Source organism: Ursus arctos, unplaced genomic scaffold (genome assembly GCF_023065955.2).
Source record: "Ursus arctos isolate Adak ecotype North America unplaced genomic scaffold, UrsArc2.0 scaffold_14, whole genome shotgun sequence".
Lineage (NCBI taxonomy): Eukaryota > Metazoa > Chordata > Mammalia > Carnivora > Ursidae > Ursus > Ursus arctos.
In genome coordinates this window covers 26,413,451-26,422,954 of record NW_026622808.1, presented here as the reverse complement: position 1 = coordinate 26,422,954, position 9,504 = coordinate 26,413,451, and the positions used below count along the sequence as shown (strand labels likewise).

The following is a 9,504-nucleotide window of genomic DNA, read 5'->3' as shown; positions in this document are numbered from 1 at the left end:
CACACTGTCTCCCCCTAAGTAGACTGAAGTGAACAAATGCAAAAGGGGCCATCATCCATGAGCAAATGGAATTCCACCAAAAAACCTTGTTGTTCAGGGCCGGCAATCAAACCAACCAGGAGAGAAGAGATGCAGGTGGTATTTCCAATGTGCTGTTGCCAATACCTCTGACTCCAGCCAGTCTTACTCAGGAAGCTTCATAATGTAGCAAAGCAGTATCTAGCTCCCCTGTTCCCATGTCCTGGAATAAATCTTTTATTAAAATTCTGCTTTTTAACAGCTTTGTCAAAGATTAGTTGACCATAGAGTTGAGGGTCCATTTCTGGACTCTGTATACTGTTCCATTGGTCTACATGATGTCTGCTTTTGTGCCAGTACCGTGCTGTCTTAGTGATCACAGCTTTGAATAAAAGACAGTCTCTTCAATACATGGTGCTGGGAAAATTGGACAGATATATGCAAAAGAATGAAACCTGACCACTCTCTCACACTGTACACAAAGATAAACTCCAAATGGATGAAAGACCTCAATGTGAGACAGGAATCCATCAAAATCATAGAGGAGAACATAGGCTACAACCTCTTCGACATTAGCCACAGCAACTTCTTTCATGACACGTCTCCAAAGGCAAGGGAAACAAAAGAGAAAATGATGTAAAGTTCGATGATTCATTAGTTGTGTATAACACCCAGTGCACCATGCAATATGTGCCCTCCTTACTACCCATCACCACACTATCCCATTCCCCCATTCCCCTCCCCTCTGAAGCCCTCAGTTTGTTTACATCAGAAACCAGGGATGTACTGTATGGTGACTAACATAATATAATAAAAAAAATTTTTTTTAAAAGAGAAAATGAACTTGTGGGACTTCATCAAGATAAAAAACTTCTGCACAGCAAAGGAAACAGTCATCAAAACAAAGAGTCAACCCACGGAATGGGAGAAGATATTTGCAAATGACACTACAGATAAAAGGCCGGTATCCAAGATGTATAAAGAACTTCTCAAACTCAATACACGAGAAACAAATAATCAAATCAAAAAATGGGCAGAAGATATGAACAGACACTTTTCCAATGAAGGCATTCAAATGGCTAACAGACACATGAAAAAATGTTCAACATCATTAGCCATCAGGGAAATTCAAATCAAAGCCACATTGAGATAACACCTTCCACCAGTCAGAATGGCAAAAATTGACCAGGCAAGAAACAACAAATGTTGGAGAGGATGTGGAGAGAGGGGAATCCTCTTACACTGTTGGTGAGAATGCAAGCTGGTACAGCCACTTGGGAAAACAGTGTGGAGGTCCCTCAAAAAGTTAAAAATAGAGCTACTCTATGACCCAGCAACTGCACTCCTGGGTATTTACCCCAAAGATACAGACGTAGTGAGGAGAAAGGCCATATGCACCCCAATGTTCATAGCAGCCCTGTCCACAATAGCTAAACTGTGGAAGGAGCCGAGATGCCCTTCAACAGATGAATGGATAAAGAAAATGTGGTCCATATATACAATGGACTAAGAGCCATCAGAAAGAACAATAACCCAACATTTGCATCAACATGGATGGGACTGGAGGAGATTATGCTAAGTGAAATAAGTCAAGCAGAGAAAGACAATTATCATATGGTTTCACTTATTTGTGGAACATAAGAATAGCAGGGAAATTGTTAGGAGAAGGAAGGGGAAAATGGAGTGGGGGGAAGCAGAGGGCGAGATAAACTTGAGAGACTATGGACTCCAGGAAACAATCTGAGTGTTTTAGAAGGGAAGGGGTGGGGGGATAGTCTAGTCCGGTGATGGGTATTAAGGAGGGCACATATTGCATGGAGCACTGGGTGTTATACGCAAACAATGAATCACAGAACACTACATCAAAAGCTAATGATGTACTCTATGGTGACTAACATATCATAATAATAAAAAGAAAAGAAAAGAAAAGAAAAAGAAAAGGGTCAATGCTTTGGGCATTTATTATTATGCTTATTTTTGTTTATCTGTTTGGTGTAGAGAGGCAAGTCTTCTGTTGCTTGTCCATTCAAGAAGAACCCTGTGCGTCGGTGCCCAGACACACTCACATGATGCTGCCTTTTGGCCCTTAGGTAGGTAACACATTCTCCGATGAGGTAATGGAATGGACTTCATCACACAGGGTCAAGAGCAGGAGATCCCATGCAAGGGGGGCAAAAAAATTGGAGGAAAACAAATACCAAACATGCATCTATCACCTATGGATGTGTGTATTTTCATACACATGAAACCCTACAACAGTGTTATAGAGACAGATGTTATTATTCCTAGCCCTCCTGCATTATTTCCTTACCACCAAACTGACCATCAGGAGCTTAGGGGACTGAATTTTCTCTAGAAGCGTTCCATTATGGCATTCTTGAGCTCCTTATTCCTGAGACTGAAAATGATAAGGCTGAGAAAGAGGGTGAAGACTGTATACCGGTGGTCCCCAGAGTGTTACCAGCATAGAACGGGTTTGAGGTAGATAACGGAGACAAAACCATAGTGCACAATGACCACAGTGAGATGGAACACACATGTGGAGAAGGTCTTGTGCCTGTCCTATTCAGAGGGGATCCTCAATATGGCAGCCACAACAGAAACAGAGGAGAGGATGATGCGGAATAAACAGCCCATCAGAGCTGTGACACACACCGGGATCACACCCAAGGTGACAGAGGATGTCTCCTTCCCACAGGACAACTTTAGGAGGGAAAGAACATGGTAGACAAAAATGGTGGATCACATTAGACCCACAGAAGGTGAGGTGAAAAACTATCAGGGTCACCATCATCCCCATGACAGAGACCACCCCAACACCCGGACAGGAGACGGCACAGTCATGGGGACTCATGAGCACATTGTACCTCAGGGAGTGGCAGATGGACACATAGCAGTGCAGTCATTGGCCATGATCATGAACAGAAATGAGTGCTATATGTCCTAACAGCCCTTTGCCCTCAATTATTCATTCGTAGAGTCAAGAAATGTTATTCAAGTCTTATTTTATATGGAAATATTCTAGGTGCTTGAATCCAGCAATGACGAAGGGCTAGGGCCATGCTCTGTCCTTTTCATGGTCCACCAAGAGAAGCTGTCATATAATCAAAGATGACAGCACAGAGTGGTCAGAGGATTGTTGGGGACAGACTAGGGGTCTGCAGAAGCTAAATGTGGGTCACAGACCCAGCCTGGATTCAGAGACTTTGAAATTGGTGGTGTCTATAGGGAGACCTGAAGGGTGAGTAGGTATGATTCAGGTGAGGCAGGGAGGTGGAAGAGGGGTTTCCAGACAGGGGGTCCAGCAAGCCCAAAGGCTCAGGGTGACAGAGGCATGGTGTATTTGGGAGAATGGTATGTTCAGTGCACCAGGGAGAGTTAGATGTCACTAGTGTGATTCTGGAATTGAAGGCAGACTGGGGAAGGGGCAAGAGCATGCAAGACCATGGTGTCCACCTGAGGAGTTTGTTCTAAGGGCAATGGGGACCCACAAATTTTTTTTTAATTTTTTATTACGTTATGTTAGTCACCATACACTGCATCATTAGTTTTTAATGTAGTGTTCCATGATTCATTGTTTGCGTATAAACCCAGTGCTCCATGCAATACGTGCCCTCCTTAATACCCATCACCGGACTAACCCAATCCCCCACCCCCGTCCCCTCTGAAACCCTCAGTTTGTTTCCCAGAGTCCATAGTCTCTCGTGGTTCATTCCTCCTTCTGTTTACTCCCGCTTCATTTTTCCCTTCTTTCTCCTACCTATCTCACTGCTATTCCTTATGTTCCATAAATGAGTGAACCATATGATAATTGTCTTTCTCTGCTTGACTTATTTCACTTAGCATAGTCTCCTCCAGTCCCGTCCATGTTGCTGCAAATGTTGGGTTATTGTTCTTTCTGATGGCTGTGTAATAGTTCATTGTATATATAGACCTCATCTTCTTTATCCATTCATCTGTTGAAGGGCATCTCGGCTCCTTCCACAGTTTAGCTATTGTGGACAGTGCTGTTATGAACATTGGGGTGCATATGGCCTTTCTCCTCACTACGTCTGTATCTTTGGGGTAAATACCCAGGAGTGCAGTTGCTGGGTCATAGGGTAGCTCTATTTTTAACTTTTTGAGGGACCTCCACACTGTTTTCCCAAGTGGCTGTACCAGCTTGCATTCTCACCAACAGTGTAAGAGGATTCCCCTTTCTCCACATCCTCTCCAACATTTGTTGTTTCTTGCCTGGTCAATTTTTGCCATTCTGACTGGTGGAAGGTGTTATCTCAATGTGGCTTTGATTTGAATTTCCCTGATGGCTAATGATGTTGAACATTTTTTCATGTGTCTGTTAGCCATTTGAATGCCTTCATTGGAAAAGTGTCTGTTCATATCTTCTGCCCATTTTTTGATTTGATTATTTGTTTCTCGTGTATTGAGTTTGAGAAGTTCTTTATACATCTTGGATACCGGCCTTTTATCTGTAGTGTCATTTGCAAATATCTTCTCCCGTTCCGTGGGTTGCCTCTTTGTTTTGATGACTGTTTCCTTTGCTGTGCAGAAGTTTTTTATCTTGATGAAGTCCCACAAGTTCATTTTTTCTTTTGTTTCCCTTGCCTTTGGAGACATGTCATGAAAGAAGTTTCTGTGGCTGATGTCAAAGAGGTTACAGCCTATGTTCTCCTCTATGATTATGATGGATTCCTGTCTCACATTGAAATCTTTCATCCATTTGGAGTTTATCTTTGTGTATGGTGTGAGAGAGTGGTCAGGTTTCATTCTTTTGCATATAGCTGTCCAATTTTCCTAGCACAATTTATTGAAGAGACTGTCTTTTTTCCACTGGGTGTTTTTTCCAGCTTTGTCAAAGATTAGTTGACCATAAAGTCGAGGGTCATTTCTGGAGTCTCTATTCTGTTCCATTGGTTATGTGTTTGTTTTTGTGCCAGTACCATGCTGTATTGGTGATCACAGCTTTTTAGTATAGCTTGAAATCAGGCAACGTGATGCCCTAGCTTTGTTTTTCTTTTTCAACATTTCCTTGGTGATTCGGGGTTTTTTCTGATTCCACAAAAATTTTAGGATTGTTTCCCAAACAAAATACCATGACATTTTTCAAAGAGCTGGAATAAACAATCCATAAATGTTTTTTAAAGACAATTATCATATGGTTTCACTCATTTATGGAATATAAGAAGTAGGAAGATTGGTAGGAGAAGAAAGGGAAGAAGGAAGGGGGGGTAAACAGAAGGGGGGATGAACCATCAGAGACTATGGACTCTGGGAAACAAACTGAGGGCTTTAGAGGGGAGGGGGGTGGGGGATTGGGATAGGCCAGTGATGGGTATTAAGGAGGGCACGTATTGCCTGGTGCACTGGGTGTTATATGCAAGTAATGAATCATGGAACTTTACATCAAAAACTAGGGATGTACTATATGGTGATTAACATACATAATAAAAAATTATTTTAAAAAAATAGAAAATGAATCCCTTACATAATGCCAAAAATATAATAAAAAAATAAATACATAGAGGAAAGAGCTGTATTCCATTATGTGAATATATTCATGGATGTTTCCAGTCAAGACTTCCTATGAGAGTGTTCTTATGACATTTAGTACATGTCTTTTAGTGGATTAATACTTATGTGTTTTGTTGTGTCTATAGTTATGTGTGTAAATACCAACTCATAGGGAATACCTATGTTCATCTTGAATAAATACTGCCAAACACTTTTCCAAAGTGGTGGTACCACAGGTAGATTTCAAGCACAAGCAGAATGGTCAAATTCCTGTTTGTAGACACCCCCTCTGGCTGGTGTGAGGGAAGCAGCCTGCTGAGAGCAGGCGGTGTGGACAGTTGCAGAAAGAGATGAGAAGAGGGGTATGAGGGCATTCTGGATAGGGTGTAGTGGCAAACTGGGGTTGATTTCAGACAGATAATGGATAGTGTTGCTGATTGGATTGAGGGAGACAGGAAGTGAACTGTTGCTACTTCTAACACTCAAGACAGCAAATGTGTGAGTTCTTTCCACACCAACAACCAATTCTACAACTACCCAGACACCATCTTGGTGTCCTATAATTCTGTTCAATTCTGACACTAACTACCTGGGGATGCCAGTCACAAGTATTCACTGCCCCAGTTACCCACAGTTCTGTCTGATGTGGCTACAAAGGTGGGGGTTTCCACATTCCCCCATTTCCGTTGGACAATTTGTAGAATGACTCACAGAAATCAGGAAAATTCACACTTAACTCTTCTCAGTTTTTTATGAAAGAACAACTCAGGTACAGCCAAACAAAAGAGATGCATCCTGCAAGGTATAGAGGAAGGAGGGAGGAACTTCCATGCCCTCTCTGGACATGCCACCCTCTTAGAACCGCCATGTGTTCACCAGCTGGGAAGGTTTCTGAATCCCATTGTTTAGGGAGTCCTTATGGAGGTTTGGTTACACAGACATGATTGCTTAAATCCTTCATCCTTATTGAGTATGAATCTGTAGCACCTCTCCCCTCCCTGGAGGTTCCAAGTCTCTAATCACCCCTTGGTTGTTCTGGTGAGCAGCCCCCTTCCTAAAACTATCCAGGAGTCCCCAGCCACCACTCATCACCAAGCCACCATAACACTCCTGAGACAGGGGCCTAGAGGCTGTGTCTCAGGAACTGGACAAAGACCAAATGTGTTATTAGAGCCCAAGGATGCACACACTAAATGGATTCACTGGCTTGGATACCATGACAACAGAGATAGGGTAAATCGACCAAGAGGAGAAATGGGGCTATTCAGTTTGGGCAGAAGACACTGAACACTTCCATCAACCAAGAGAAACCATCCTGCAAGACCCAGCTCTAAATTACCCTTATTCTGGGAAGATTTCCAGCTACCCTGACCCCAGGGCAGAGCCCTGGATTCCCACTTTGGGCTGCTCCAGCTCCTACCTTCCTCTACCCTCCCCTGACAACAAGGATTTGAGGGCATCTAATACAGTACTGTGGCCCCAAGACTGCGAGCTGCTAGTTACCATCAGGGGCTGGACCATTTTTGTAGAAAGAGACAGCAGGGAGCCTTGGTTGTGTTGGAGTGTTGGAGGAAGGAGTAGAGGCAGCAGGTCCCGGAGGCCCTCTGATGATCCTCTTGACCTCTTCAGACCCTGAGGGCAGCCTTGCATGTTCGTGTCCCAGGGAGGCCCTGGGGAGCAGCCTGCTGGGAAACTGCAGCAGGGATGAAGTACACAGCATCAGTTCCAGAAACCCTGAGGTCTGGCCTCGCACCTGCCCCTGTGTGCCACTGACAGCCCCAGGCAGGAGAGCTTCTTCTGCCCTCCCTTGCTGCCTGCTTCCTGGGAGAGGCAGCCCAGACTGAGGGGGACCAGGTGGGACAGGGTAGGTGGCAATACTCAGACAGTTGTGGGGAGCAAGATCTAGACTGGGGATGGGGACAAGCCTGGGAGAAGGGTCATAAGACAAGCTCTTAGCCTTGGGCAGCTTCTGGGGGATCTTCTCACGTTGCCCACTTTGTGTCTTGTGGTTTAACCCAAACTACTGCCCTGTGCAGCTTCTAAGTTTGTATTCTTGTTTGGGGCTGATTTTGCCCCCAAACCCAAAATGTTTGTGGATACCTGGAGGCTCTTTTTTGTTGTCCCAGCTCATAGGGAGGGAGGGGACGCTACTGGCATCTGGTGGGTTGAGGTCAGGGTTGTTGCTAAAGGTTATTCAATCTGGTACTCTTGTGGTCCATTTGTTCCAGTTAGTGACCAATACAATTCCGTTATTATTAACTGAACTCATAGGTTACATTAGGGTTGGCTGTGTTACTCATTCTGTGGGTTTTCACAAATGAATAGTGACATGTATACACCCTTACTGCATGGTCCAGAATAATTTCAGGTGCTCTAATTTTAGTGTGCCCAAATGGAATTATGCTAGAGTGTTCATCTGCCTTTGCTTCATTCACTCAAGATCATTTAACAGGTTCCTTTACACTGCCTGTGTGTGCATTGAACCCCTACCTGGGGACCCAGTATTTGCTTCCAGTCCATGTAACCTGACCTCTTCCCAATTATGGTTACCAAGAAGGCTTGTTCATTTCCTCACTTCAAGCACTGGTACCTAAACATCCTCTGACGTGCTCCCTTCAAACAGGTGTGAGCCATCAATATAGGTGGTCAGGAGCACGTGTCCTGGTGCACAGAGTAGGTGAAGTCTGTGCTTCTCCAGTCTCGATTCTTACCAGCAGATCATGAGGATGCTTTCTGCCCAAACTTCAATTATCACTGGGCTCTTTCTAGTCTGGGTAAATGAATAAGTGTACAGTGAAAGTCCCTGGTGATTTTCCTCTCTCCTTTCCTGTCTTAAAACCATCCTTTTTGTGCCCGTGTAACTCCTTCTGTGAATTCTCTGCTCATATCCTTGGCTCATTTCTGCATTGAGGTTTCTCCTTCTGAATGTCACTGGTTCCTTATTTCTTCTAGATAGTATTTCCTGGTCAATTTTCAGCAATGCAAAGGCCCTTTTCCCAAATTCCACCTGCCTATTCATGGATCTTTGATATCCTTTGTTGAACAAAATCCTTGGGGAAACTTTCATGTCTGTTTCCTTTCCTGAGCAGTGAACATTTATCTCCAGAGAATGGCATCAGCACTTACAGAAGATACGCTCATGAAATTCAAATACTCATTTATACATAAAACACACATATACATATTTTGTGTATTTTCTAAGCTGTTAATTCAGTCCCGCTAGTTAACATATAGCATAATATTAGTTTTAGGTGTTTAATATACTAATTCAACACTTCCATACAACACCTGGTGCTCATCACAAGTGAAATCCTCAATCCCCATCACCTATTCCTCCCACCCCCCACCCCCTACCCTCTGGTAATCAACAGTTTTTTCTCTGTACTTAAGAGTCTCTTCCTTGGTTTGCCTCTCACTCTCTCTCTCTCTTTTTTCCCTTTGCTCTTTTGTTCGTTTCTTAAATTCCATACATGAGTGAAATCATATGGTATTGGTCTTTCTCTAACTGGCATATTTCACTTAGCATAACACTCTCTAGCTCCAACCATGTTGTCGCAAATGCCAAGATTTCATTCTTTTTGATGGCTGAGTAATATTCCATTGTGTGTATAATCCACATTTTCTTTACTCAACACTTGAGCTGTTTCCATAATTTGGCTATTGCAGGGAATGCTGCTATCACATCAGAGTGCATGTATCCCTTTGAATCAGTATTTCTGTGTTCTTTGGGTAAATATGTAGTAGTGCAATTGGTGGATATAGGGTAGTTCCATTTTTAACTTTTTGAGGAATCTCCATACTGTATTCCAGAGTGGCAGCACCAGTTCGCCTTCCCACCAACAGTGTAAAAGAGTTCCTCTTTCTCCATATCACCTTAATATTTGTGCTTTTGAGCTTTGGTTAAGAAGTCCTTCTTCACTCTGAGATCCCAAGCCTTCTCCTATTAACTTTATATTTCATTTTATGTGTGAAATC

The 9,504-nt window shown here is 43.3% G+C and overlaps 1 pseudogene; it reads right to left on the bottom strand.

The window, feature by feature from the left end:
* Nucleotides 1-2,370: 2,370 nt before the first annotated feature.
* On the bottom strand, nt 2,371-2,914 carry LOC125283746 (olfactory receptor 10H4-like; annotated as a pseudogene).
* Nucleotides 2,915-9,504: the final 6,590 nt, after the last annotated feature.